The 14398-nt window shown below is 40.5% G+C and overlaps 1 long non-coding RNA gene across 2 annotated transcripts in view; it reads left to right on the top strand.

Annotated features, from left to right (window-relative positions):
• The first annotated feature begins 9081 nt into the window (after positions 1-9081).
• The window catches only part of LOC138735535 (uncharacterized), an 81696-nt gene continuing 76379 nt past the window's right edge, over positions 9082-14398 (top strand). For both annotated transcript variants that reach the window (XR_011339751.1, XR_011339750.1), the window contains exon 1: positions 9082-9175. This is a non-coding gene — a long non-coding RNA (uncharacterized lncRNA). The remainder of the gene's footprint in view (positions 9176-14398) is intronic.

Below are 14398 nucleotides of genomic sequence, written 5' to 3'. Positions count from 1 at the left end.
AGACTGCTTATTACATGTTGCTTTCATTATGTACCATGCAAGTTGTCCTGCTTTTGCAGCTTCAACAGTTTGTGGGATCATCTATGAGTATTGAATCCGTGTCAGCTTTGACCTGCCTTTAATCAGCTCATGTCACAGATCAGAAATGCATACAAGAGGAAATTTTCACACAAAAGCTGTGGATGCTATAATCTGGAGCAGAAAAATAATTAATGGAGGAACTCAGCAGATCAGGCAGTGTCCATGGGTAAAAATGGTGTTAATAAAGGGTTCAGACCCGAAACGTTGACTGACCATTTCTAACCATTACTTGGTGAGTTCTTCCAGCAAATCTTTGCACAAGATGAAAAGTGGTCACTTTTGTAAAATAGGGTTTCTCCATTTCAAGTTGAAAAAAGTACTAAATTGTGATATAACCTTCGTTAGTGTGAAGAAAATGTGGCACGTTGTTATGTAATATTGAATAGAACATTTCCAAAATAAAATTGGATACAGCATGTCAAGTTATGCATTTAGCAGATTCACAACCTGGCGATAAATTAGCTCTTGGTCACTTTATTTTCTCCAGTGGTTTTGAAGTGAGCATAAGGTAAATAATTCTGTCGAATTAAGATAATGTGCTTTAGAGATTCAGGATAGTGACAGGCCCTTCTAGCCCACAAGCCCTTGCTGCCAAAATACACTCGTGTAACCAATTAATTGACAAACCCTGTACATCTTTGGAACATGGGAGGCAACCAGAGCACCTGGAGGAAATCCACAGACACATGGAGAACATACTGTACAAACTCCTGACTGATCACAGCAGGGTCGCTGGTGCTGTAATAACATTGCACTAAATGCTACGCCTCTGTGTATATGACAATGTGTATATGAAGTTAGCTTTGCCAAAATATGTACAGCGGAAGATTCAGATTAGTTTCTTAATGTTGCAATTTAACCAGGAAACTAGCTGGAGACAATGTCCGATATTGCACCTTGATTCTTTGACACACAGTCCCTGTAAGTGAGCTAACCTACTGCAGAACTATCCCCAGTCAGTCGTAATTTACAAGTATGGTTTAACCCACCTCACACCACAAAAATTACATAAATTTAAATCAGGAATCTCAGAAATGTACTTTAGGCATGGCGTGGAGATTGGAAACTATCCATTCAACCTGACTGTGTACAAAGGTGAGAGCCTTCTGGGAGGACCTGGGGGACATTCTGAAAAAAATTACAAAGGTGGATTTTCCCCAGGATCTGGAATTGTACCTTCTGGTAAACATTATGGATATGAGTTTTAAACTGTCCAGCTACCAAATTCAGTTTGTGAAGGTCACCTTGTCGGTAGCCAGGAAGTTTTAGTGGTTACGTGGAAGTCAGACTTCCATCTAAATACTGTATAACACGATGGAATATGGAAATGCAGAGTTTGCAAAATGACATACAACTTGAGGAAGAAATATGGCACATTCGTTAGGCTGTGGCAACCTTATCTGCAGCACATTGGTGCACAGATGTAATGATACCCTTTTAGATAAAGTGGGTACAACAACCGTGCCTGAGAGTGGAAAGCTTGAAGTGGGTCGTGGCGCAGGTGATGGGCTCTTGCATTTTGTTCCTTATCCTTTTCTTTTAGGTTTCTTTGGGTTCTTCTTAAGTTCTCTTAAAGGTTTTTGACTTTAACGATATTTTGTTCCTTGTATTTGTTTAATTTATATAATTTTTTTCTTTTTTGTATTAGAGTATGGAGGGAGGGGAGAGGGGTAGGGATAAAATAGACTTTCTATGATATACATTATTGTTGGAAAAATATATTGATTATATGGATTTATATGAGTCTTTGAAAATCAAAAATAAAATATATATATTTTTAAAGTATGGTTTAATCCCAGAGGCTGCTGGGTTGTGGAACTTTGTTTTGTTTTGTTAATAGAATGCTGCAACTGAATGCCTCATGATGTTACTTCAGAGGACAAACTTAGACATGAAAATGCAGAGAGTGTGTTTTGTAACTCAATGTCAAGATTTTGCAATTGTGATGATAAACAAGTACATTTGTTATCGCTGTATTTTGAGACTGTCGTTTACCTCAGGATCACGTACGTGCAAAGTTCAACTTGAAAATCCAAAGGTTGTGTCAGTGGTTACTCTCTTGCCTGCAGGTGAACAGATCTGCAGCCTTCTCTAGTCAGTCTTATCACAAGAATTTCAGAAGAATTTCATTGGCGGGAAATGTATTTCTTTAACTGTTGGTAGGACATAATGAATGCTTTAAGGAAACCCCATTTTCAAACCAATGTTTGACCTGATAACTCTCATATTGTCAGGCAATTAACCCTGATTCCATTATTTAACACTGTTCATGAAATCAATGGGTCAATTACTATATCAAACTCAGCATCCACTAGAGTAAATGTTTCCATGTCTGTTGATAATCCAGGATAGATGTGGGTCATGATGTATTGTGGTCAAAACAAGGAGTCAATAAATCTAATATTTAACTAAAAGCACCAGATATTTCAGGAGTCCCAAAACTGAAGGGCTCGGGCCCAAAATATCAACTGCCTTTTATTTCCTATGGATGTTGCTTGGCCTGCTGAGTTTCACTAGTACTTTTGTGCACTGGACTAAACCTCTACATCTGCACATTTTAATTTTTTTACCTTTAAAATATATTTATGCATCTTAGGCATATTTAAGCTTGAGTTAAATGCATTTTTTTAGAAGATCTGGGAATTCTAAGCTCTGGGCAACAGAGATAGAAGATGAGTTGAGACCAACAAAGGCCTTGATACTGAATGGCAGGGTAGGCTTTAGTGGCTGGGTGACCTAAGCCTACTCCTATTTTCTTATGTGGTTGTGTTCCTTCAAGTACATTTGATTAACCATTAGCTAGGTTTCTTGACAGACCTTGGGATTATTACCAATCACTGAGGTTTCTAGGCAGCCCTTCATGCCTGTGAGATAGGGAGACCATAGCTGGACAAGTAGGATTGAAATGAAAACAAGAACTGCTGGGAATGATCAGCAACTCAGGATACATCAAATACAGGCACCATTTCAGGTCATGTGCCCTTCATTAGAATAGCACGTCATCTAAAGTATTGGCCATTCCTCTCTCCAGGGACACCATGACATGTTTAAAGTTTCCAACATTTTCTATTTTTGTAATGGATTTACACCATCTTCATGTTTTTATTTGTTGCTGAAGGAGGCTTCGTGGATGAAATTCAGTCATTAAACTTAGAGAATTTCAATGGCGCCAAGTTAAACTCGCTGGGTGAACTTAGCAGGGGACACCTCTTTCAAAGTGAGAGAATACAGCCCAATAAAGAGGAAATAGTTGTTTTACGGGTGGAGATTCCACGATGTCTTGATTTGGAAACATTTTATCTCACTGAAGCATTTTCATGCATTATAGATCAACTTATGTCTGTCAATCTCCCAAAGTTAGCTCCAGAGGTAAAAGTTCCATTATTGTCACATAATACTACACTAGAATGTAACATACATGAAATTCTTTAACTTTGTCTACTGTAAAGAAGACAGAGGGTTGCACTTTATCAAGCACCACCTTACAGAAAGTAGGCCCCAGTGAGGAACAAACTTGCAACTCCTGGTTTAGAAGCCCTGGACTCTAACCACTGAGCTATCGGAGCCTTGAGGTGGAGTAACATTGCAGAAAAATAAGCCCTGGGCTTGGACTTACTTTTTTAATAGCAGCAAGTTGCAGTTCAAAATTGACTGTTCCGAACCAGTTCATTGGTCAGGGTCTTCCAAAAATCAGTTTCCTCAGGTCATTGTGAGAGCTGTGGAATGTTCTTGGAGTGGACAGCACAACTTGAAATCCAACCCTATGGGGACCCCCCAGGAAATTAGAGTCTCATCTTCACTTCTAGTTATTTTACAGCATCACAGCTTCTGGTCAGCCCAAGTGGCAGGTTGTCTTAAATCAAGAAGACAAGAACAAGAATCAAAATTTATTCTCATGAACATATCATGAAATTTGTTGTTTTGCAGCAGCGTTGCTGTCCAAATATTGCTGTAAATCACTTTTCAAAAATAAATGAATAGTGAAAGAAAATAGGATAAAGTGAGGCAGTATCTGTGGTTCATTGTCTATTGAGAAATCTGAAGGCAAAGGGCAAGAAACAGACCTGTGGGGCTGGGTGCCTTCAGGCTCCTGTATCTTTTTCCTGATGGTAGCAGAGTGAAGAGGGGATGGTCTGAGTGAGGGGTCCTTGAGGATAGAGGCTGGTTTCTTAATACAGCACCTCATGTAGATGTCCTTGATAAAATGAAGGCTGGTGTCCGTGATGTCGCAGGCTGACTTAACAACTCTCTGGAGATCTTTCCTGTCCTGTGAATTGGCACTTCCACACCAGACAGTGATGCAACCAGACAGAATGCTCTCCATAGTACATCTGTAAAAATTTTAATGAGTCTTTTTTGACATAGCAAATCTTCTCATACCCCTCACAAAGTATAGCTGCTAGCGAGCCTTCTTCATGATGCATTGACATAGAGACCTAGAATGGATCCTCAGAGATGTTGACACCCAGGAATTTGTTCACTTTTTGCACTGCTGACCTCTGGATGATGATGGGTTCGTGCTCTCCTGATTTCCTCCTGAAGTCCACAATCAGATCCTTGGTTTCCCTAAGGTTGAGTGCAGGGTTGTTGTGACACCACTCAACCAGCTGATCAATCTCCCTCCTGATTGCTTCCTCATTGAGGTCTGTGATCCTGCCAATGACAGTTGTGTCATCGACAAGTTTGTAGACGGCATTTGAATTGTGCCTAACCACCCAGGTGTTGAGTGAGTAGAGCAGTGGGTTAAACACGCATCCTTGAGATGTGTCTGTCTTGATCATCAGTGAGGAGGAGACGTTGTTTCAAATTTGTCCTGTCTGTGCTCTTCCAGAGGAAGTCAAGGATACAGGTGGGTGCAGAGGCCCAGGGTTTGGAGCTTGTTGTCCAGCACTGAGGGAGTGATGGCATTGAAGGCTGACTTGTAGTCAGTCAAGGCACCTGTGTAAGATTTTTTTTTCCAGAAATAAAACAATTGAAAGAGTCTAGGGCCTGAGATGTTCACTCTGTTTCTTTGTCCACAATTGCGATATGACTTACTGTATGTTTCCTGTACTTTCTGCTTGTACTTTCAGCATTTCCCCAATTGTTTCGATTTTCAAAGTCTTCTTTCAGATTTGATTCTGAATTCCAAATTATGTTGTGAATTAGATTTTTTTAAAAATCTAATCATTATGTTGCTCATCACAGCACAACGTAATGCAACATGGATCATTCAAATATACAAATAAGGAGCATGAGCAGTCCACTTGGCACCTTCAATCTGCTATTCCAATTAATAAGAGATCATGCCTGACTCAATAATGACCTCAGCTTTGCTTTCCCTTTAAATCACAGAGCTGTTTTGCTCTTTCTCACTCATTAAATACTTATTTCTGTCTTAAAGATCTGAAAATACTCTTACTTCCACGAGCATTTGAGGAACAGAGTAAGAGAAAAGAATTGCCTCAATTCCAACTTAATTGGGCAATCTGTTATTTTTAAACAGTGGATCACTTATTCTAGATTATCTCACAAGAAGAATCATCTTCTCTGCATCCACCCTGTCAAGACATTCAAGAAGCTAACTGATAAAACAACATTCAAGACTTTTCTTTGTCATATTTAATACTGCACTGGATATTTAACCAGTTTTAACCTTCAATCAATAATGTGATTGGTGTAGTTTGACAATATTATTCTGTACATAAACATGAATACTTTCATAGACACAGAAGAGGTCATTTGACCTGTAAGTCTATTCCAGCTCTGCCAGCAAACCCATCAATCCCAATCCCCATGTTTTCCTGCCACCTCAAGCCTATCAATTTCCCCCCAACTTTCTTGCCAGTCACCAATTTACAAAAACACTTCTGCCATGGACCAGCATGTCATGTGACGTGGGAGTAAACTAAGTGAACTGGGGAGACACACATGCAGTCTCAGGGAGAATGGGCAGACTCCATATAGAGAGCATGCAAGATCAGGATTGAACCCAGATCATTGCAGCTGAACCGAGCCAATGGTAACTGGCCCCTACTTTGCCATATTGCGCATAAAATTAAAGCCCCATGAGATTGGACCCACTACAATTCACCTATCATCACAATCGCTCCACAGCAGACGCAATATCACTGGCTCTCCACTCAGCTCTGGATCACCTCAAAAACCACAGCTCAGCCTTCAACACCATCACTCCCTCAGTGCTAGTCAAGAAGCTGCAAACCCTGGGCCTCTGCACAACCACCCCCCCCCCACCCCCCCGCAACTGGATCCTTGACTTCCTCATTGGAAGACTACAGTCAGTATGAATTGGAAACACTGCCTCCTCCTCACTGACAGTTAACACAGGTGCACCTCAAGTATGTTTGCTTAGCCCACTGCTCTACTCACTCTACACCCATGACTGTGTAGCCAGGCACAATTTCAATGCTGATGACACCACAGTTGTTGGCAAAATCACAAGCGACAATGAGGAAGCTTACAGGAGGAAGTTAGATCAGCCGATTGAGTGGTGTCACACCAACAGCCTTATCCTCAACCTTAGCGAAACCAAGGAGATTATTATAGACTTCAGGAGAAAGTCAGGTTAACATGAACCAGTCTTTATTGCGGACTCAGCAGTGGTGAGGGTCAAGAACTTCAAACTCCCGTGTGTCAACATCTCAGGAGGATCTGTCCTGGAGCCTCCACGTTGATGCAATAACAAAGAAAGCTTGCCGGTGGTTATACTTTGTGAGGTGCTTGAGGAGATTCGGCATGTCACCGATGACTTTCAAAAACATCTGTAGGTGTACATACATTCTGGCCAGGTCCAACACTGTCTGGCACTGTGGTCCCAATACTCAGCACAGGAAAAAACTCAAGAGGGTTGTTAACTCAGCCAGCACTCCATCGATGTCATCTGCAAGAGGTGGTGTCTTAAGAAAGCAACGTTTATCCTCAAGGACCCCCACCTCCCACTTCCACATCCTCTTCACTCTGCTATCATCAGTAAAAAGAGCCTAAAGACAAACACCCAGCAACACAGGAACAGCTTCTCCCCCACTGCCATCAGATTCCTGAATGAACAATTAACCACAGACACTGCCTTACTTTGACATTTTCTTGCATTATTTTTTGTTGATTTATTTTGTAAGGGGGTTTATATAAATGTTTGCACTGTGATCCTGCTGCAAAACAAATTTTGTGACAAGTTCATGACAGTACATTCTGATTCTCATTCAGAGAATGTAAATTGACAATGGCATAGCTCATGCATGTTTCTTTAAAGATGATGGCAGAGAATTTGCACATAGACCCTTCCAGTCCTCAGAATATGTGCTCTTGAATGGATGGTGGCATGGACATCTGTAAGAAAATTTCCTGTAGGACTTCCCGAGAAAAAGAAAAAACATTATTAAGAAAATAAGAACACGTGATTGTTCAGAGAGTGAATAATCTCAGAACAATCTTTCCAATGGAACTCTGCACTTCAAAGATAATCCTTATTCCCATGATCACCTCCAGAATGAAACTCAACCCAGGCAAATGTCCTGCACAGCTTCAAATGAGGCAAAAAGCTTCATTGTAAATAACAGTGACAATATCCATTATCCAGGCAAATATTTCTAAATTAAACTTTGTGTTTACAGGCTTGTCGCCACTTTAAGAATTTATTTTTGTTAGAAGCCTCTGACATGACAATAATTAAAGATTTCTGCAAGCTTAAGCTTGTGAATGCAATAAAAGAAATGGGCCACAGAAAGGTAGAGTTAGGTTCATGGCTTCTCCTTTATATGATATATAAAGCAACAAACTATATTGTCTTTTTGCTTATACCACTTACTTGTATTGTAACAATAGACTTTGGGCTCTTTAGGTCTTTTATTTGCCCAGCAGTTTGTCTTAGACTTCCTTTGGTACTCAGCAGGCACCTTCAAGGAATGTAATTGTTGATAATTAATGTTCCGTTTTGTGTCAAATTCAAAGAAAATGTTAAACCTGGAGTGTATGGAAGACTGGATTTAAAACAAAAACAGAAATGTGAGTCATTGACCTTTAGTAACTTCAGAACGTTAACTACAGAATGAAAAGGCTGATGGGATAGAGATGTTTGTTTTCAGTTAGGCTGGGGTGTCACAGTAGCTCAAATGGTTGAGTGCTTGACTCCCAACAGAAAGGTCATGGGTCCTAGGGTTATCTGCCATTCAAAGTCACTAAAGACTTTAATTTTGTAATGCACTGGTTAAATGTTCATTTAAAAACCCTCTGCACAATATTTTAATAGTGTCCTTAGGAATAGCGTGCAAGGAGGATTTGCTGCACTATGTGGAATATTGAGCTAACATCTTATCACTTTCAGTTGCGTGAATGGTCCTGGGAAAGAATTTGTTCTTGAGGCGTGAAGGAAGGAAAAAGAAGCATCAACTTAGCCAAAGTGACTTCACGTCTCCTGTGGATCGATTTTACACTTATGAGCACTGACAATGCACATTGAGTCATCCAGTATCCAGGAGAGGTGTGGTTAAAGCATTTCAATGGGTGCACTTTATTTTCACCTTATGTAAATGCACATTTTTGTTACGCCATCAACACTTTCTGGTATTATTTCACATTTCCAAGATCTACTGATTTTCCTTCTTTTCCTCCATGTAAACTGTGGGATTGCAGGCAGGTGAAATATTTCACTGAACATTGATGTCTACAGGTTGAGTTGAGAACAGATTGAAATGAAGATTGTGTTTTATGTTTTCTCTCATTCCATTGCATCTAATTGTTCACAAAAGTCCTCTAACTACCTCAGAGTTAACTGATGGAACACAAATTACCATCCAATATATGCTTACATATATTGTTGGAAACTGAGTAAATGCTTTCTAACAGAATGTTGACATTGTAGCATGATGTCAAAAATGGGAACTTCATGACAATTTTGAAAACATTGACAGTAACAATGACTAATCCTGATGTTACATCATATACGGAATCAATACAGCTGTGGGTACATTTCCTGTTTTGTAGCTGTGCGCCAGAAAGTGTGGTTTCACTTTTTTGTTCCAAAATTGCATCTATCTTCAGAGTAAAAAACACAAAGTGCTGGAGAAACTCAGCAGGTCAAACAGTGGCCTTCATCAAGGTATGAGAGAATGCCGGCAGGCATCCGAGCAAAACACAGGGGGGGAGGGGGATGGTGGTAAAGGCAGGAGATGATAGGTGGAGAAAGGAGGGAGGCGACAGCAGTGATCAGGCGAAGGAGGGATGGCTGGGTGGGTAAGGGGATTCTTTTCCCAGAATGATCCAGCATTGGGTGAGGCCCATTTGACCAATTGTCTCCATTCCAGTTCTTTGAATGATTTTGTTAAATTAGTTCCACTCAATTGTTTTGTCATTTCACTTCAAATAATGTAATTACACGTATACTTTTTTGATATGTTTTATGAAGCTAAAATAATGCATGAGTAAATGAATGAAAATTATACCTATAACGCAAGATGGGGAGGAGCAAATGATCAAGGATTATGAGGAGTTTTACAACTACTGTTGCACATTTCAACTTAATGACTGAATGTGCATCATTTCCCAAACCTTGTCTGCTTTTTACCTCACAATTTGCCCCCATTCCACCACATGGCTTATCTTTTGCTTTTGTTCTACCACTATTGCTGGGGATCAAGCCCTAAGTGTAGTCCAATGGTCTCCTTAGGGAACTGCAGGGATTGTAATTGGTTATCGATCTATGACATTATTCCCACAGCACATGAGATTGATCACATTCACTCTCATGTTTCTTCCAAAATGTCTGTTTTAAAGATGAAGAGCAATTGTTGGTATGGGCATTACTGTCGACATCAGACATTGCAAATCAACGTACAGTCTGGTTACATGAAGAGCAAACCTTCTTTCTGTAAAATGTTCCTCAGTCTGAAATCCTAGCACTGTTTCTACTTGCCACTTTCGCAATCTCACTGGTTCATGTGAAATAATATTATCAGAGTGTGGGCATGAATCATTAAAAGCCAACTAAACTTCATTGTGATTCAAAAAGGAGGGAGATAGTGGGTTGGCATGGCTATGTAGCGGTTAGTGCAACACTGTTACAGCGCCAGCAACGGGGTCGAAACCAGTGCTGTCTGTAAGGAGTTTGTAAGTTCTCTCCATGTCTGCGTGGGTTTCCTCCAGATGCACCGGTTTCCTCTCACCGTTCAAAAACACACCGGAGTCGTAGGTTAATTGGGTGCAACTGGGCAGCTCGGCCTCATGGACAGAAAGGGCCTGCTACTGTGCAGCAAGTCTAAATTTAAATTTTAACAAATATGTAATTATGGAGGATACTGTAGATAATCAAAGAACCAAAGGGAAATTAGGATAGCCATAATAACAATTAAGAAAGATTTTTTGGAATATAATGCAATCAAGATTATGGGAATTAGCCAGGAAAATAGTGCCAAAGCAAAGATCAGACAAGCTATGATCTTACTGAGCAGCTGAATTAACTCAAGGGCTCTTATAACCTGGTCCTGTGGCTTAGGTTTGATGTAAGATTTATTCCAGTTCCAAAACAGATGAAAACAAAATGGAAAAGAAGGTCTTAGATGGAAGAAAGCAAAGGAATTATAAAACCAAATTATCAAGAGGTATAAAGAAATAATTTAATGCACATAGAGATATCAAGCAGTACAGAGAAAATCGCCACAGGTAAACGTAGAAGTGAAAATCAGCAGGTATTACGAAAGTGGATTTCCCTCAGTTTTTATGGAGGAAAAGAAAGGACAGCGTTTAAACAGAAGATAAGCTTTAAAAGAATATTAAATTGCATGTGATATAAAGAGAAAAAAATATTTGATAAACCAGCAAATCTAAGAGAGGATAAAATCCATGGTCCAAATTGTAAGTTCGTAATCTTCCTCAAGAAAACTTGCATTTTCCAGTCACATTGTCTTGTCAGCAAGGTTGTTGGGATTATTCTAAGCAGCTCCAGCTGTCTGGGGTCCTTTTCTGCTGATCAATTTAGATATTTTCCAAAATATTAAACATTATTAATTCATTTTAAACACAAGGTCCAGGTGACTGCAAGTACTGGAATCTAAAGCAAACAGAAGGATTTGAATGGCAGAGCAGACTTGAATGGCTGAATAGCCTAAGTCTGCTCCAACATCTCATGGTCTTGTAGCCATAAAATAGATCATCAGAGGAACTTAGCGGATCAAGCAGCATCAATGGCAATTAATTCCCTGCCTCCCAACCCCCCACAGATGCTGCCCACTGACCTGCCGAGGTCCTCCAGCAGTTTGTCTTTTCTCTCTCAAATTTCAAACCGCTTTCCACACGTACATCATATAAAATGTATAAAATAAAGATTTTATTAATTGAACTCAGTCATCATGTTCAAATACTAGAGGTGTCAGTAACGGTTGGTCGAAAGCTAATGCTCTGCGTACAAAGTACATTTAACTCTTCAGTACCCAGACCCTTGGGTGTGTACGAAGCTTCGTGCAACGTGCCCCCCAGCTCAGCGTGTTACAAGGGGTCCTATTTGGTTGGCTATCATAACAATTTTGTCATCGTTCCAACAATCATCTTCTTTCCCCCAAAACAACTTGATTTCTTCCAACAAGCCGCAATGGGATTAGAATATATTTGTTCATCCAGCAGGAGTTTATTGGTGGAACATGATTACAAATAGCTAGTTAGTGTGTGGGAAGGGGAACAGAGACCTCAAAATGGATGGATCCTTAGCATAAAAGCAGTGGACTGCTGTGCGATCACATTTGAAAGCAATAAATTAGCTAAAATTAAATTAGATATGCTGCATGGTAACAGGCCCTTCCAACCGACGAGCCCATGCCACCCAAATATACCAATCAACCTAAAAACCCATACATTTTGGAACACCCTGGGAAAACCACTGCAGAAATGGGGAGAACGTACAAACTCCTTACAGACTGCGTCAGAACCTGCGCCAAACCTGGTTGTTGGCGCTGCAATAACATTGTGCTAACCGATTGGCTAACCGTACTGCCCTAACTTACTGTTTGAGGTGCCATGTCATTTCTGAACTAAACTAATCACTGAGCTGCATAACTTATTGTTATATATATATCCTAAAGTAAAAGTAATTAACATTTGGGCTATAAATAATAAGGTTTTTCATCTGAATGAAGCAAGCTGTGAATAAATATAACCAATAGTTATTTAAATTCATTATGTGACCATTTCATGAAATTCTGCATCTCAATGTTTCATTGTTTTCACTTGAATAAAAGTAGCTCTTAAAATTGTTGTGCCGTCCATATGGATTTCCTGTTTACTTAGCAGGGTAAGAGTTTAAGGATGGATTATAAACAAGAAATATCCTGTTGGATTCGGCTTGTTTATACAAATGTCACAATCACTGATTTCATTGTATCAATGATGAACAGTCTCTCACAAGGCATTAATTCACATAATATCCTGCTGGGCCTGATTTGTGCAGTTACCTTTTTTCTTACATTTGAACGAATTTCTGGTTGCAAAGTATTACAGGAAAGCTGTCTACGTGGATTACTCCACATGAAAAAAAACAGGAGTTGGTGCCGCTGCCAAAATATTCACCACATATCATTCATATAAATGGTGCAGCCATTTTTGTTTCATGTGATTCACTTCCTTTCTTCTATCACTCTTGATCACAACCTCACCAGAGATTTTTGACAGTTTTCAGAATTATACTTCTGTAGCGCCAATCACCTCTTTGTATCTTCTTGCCCAAGTCTGCATAAAATCTGGTCGTTGCAAGGTGGCTACTAAACAGCATTATCCACCACAATCCAGTACAATTCTGCTCACATCTGAAACTCGGGCACAAAGAGGGACCATTTTGAATTTTGACAGATGGCGTAGCCAATCCCATGTCATCAGCAGATGATGGGCACTGCCTGTGCAATGTCATTGGGTGCATGGTGAACTGCACTGATCCAATACCATCAGTTGGCACAGCAGCCTGCCCAATCTCATTGGATGTATTCAGGTCAAATGTGAGGGGGATGTATATAGTGAATTGTAAAGCTCAAGAGGAATCTGGAGGTCCAAGTCCATAGCTCATTGAAAGTGGTAAGGTGATAAAGAAGGTATTTGATATGCTTGGCTTCATTGGATGGGGCATTGAGTCGAAAAGTAAGGAGGTAATGTTGCAATTATATAAAACATTGGTGAGGCTACGAAGCAAGAACAACTGCAGATGGGTCGAGTGCAATACACAAACATGTTGGAGAAACTCAGCAGGTCATGCAACACCATAAGAAATAAAAGGCAAACAATGTTTTGGACTGGAATATTAACTGTCTTTTATTTCCTATGAATGCTGCATGACCTGCTAAGTTTCTCCAACATCTTTGTGTATTGATTAGACCACACTCAGAATTCTGGTCCCCTAACACAGGAAAGATGAGAAGCACAGTTGGGGTAGCAGTTAGTGTAATGCCTTTGCAGCACCAGTGAACAGAATTCCACCCTGTCTGTAAGGAGTTTGTAAATTCTCCCCGTGTCTGCGTGGGTTTTCCCTGGGGACTCCAGTTTACTCCCACCATTCAAAACGTACCAGAGTTGTAGGTTAATTGGGTGTAAATTGGGTGGCACAGACTTGTGCACCGAAATGACTTGTTACCATGCTATATGTTTAAATTTAAAATTTAACGTTTTGGAAAGTGTACCAGAATGTTGCCTGGTTTGGAAGTTATGAGGAGAGATTGGAAAAATTGAATTATTTTCTCTGGAACAAGGAGGTCAAGGGAAGGCCTGATATAGGTGTATACCATCAGAATTTTTCCCCAGGGTAAAAATATCACACATTAGAGGACAGGTGCTTAAGGTGAAGGTGAGAAAGTTTAAGGGAGATGTGTTACCAAGAATGAGCTGCCAGGAGTTTTTCTTCTTTGGCTTGGCTTCGTGGACGAAGATTTATGGAGGGGTAATGTCCACGTCAGCTGCAGGCTCGTTTGTGCCTAACAAGTCTGATGCGGGACAGGCAGACACGGTTGCAGCAGTTGCAAGGGAAAATTGGTTGGTTCGGGTTGGGTGTTGGGTTTTTCCTCCTTTGTCTTTTGTCAGTGAGGTGGGCTCTGCGGTCTTCTTCAAAGGAGGTTGCTGCCCGCCAAACTGTGAGGCGCCAGGATGCACGGTTTGAGGCGATATCAGCCCACTGGCGGTGGTCAATGTGGCAGGCACCAAGAGATTTCTTTAGGCAGTCCTTGTACCTCTTCTTTGGTGCACCTCTGTCACGGTGGCCAGTGGAGAGCTCGCCATATAACACGATCTTGGGAAGGCGATGGTCCTCCATTCTGGAGACGTGACCCACCCAGCGCAGCTGGATCTTCAGCAGCGT

The sequence above is a fragment of the Narcine bancroftii genome, chromosome 6 (genome assembly GCF_036971445.1).
Source record: "Narcine bancroftii isolate sNarBan1 chromosome 6, sNarBan1.hap1, whole genome shotgun sequence".
NCBI classification, from domain to species: Eukaryota; Metazoa; Chordata; class Chondrichthyes; order Torpediniformes; family Narcinidae; genus Narcine; species Narcine bancroftii.
The sequence above is the reverse complement of the archived record's forward strand: the minus strand, read 5'-3'. Positions and strand labels throughout refer to the sequence as shown.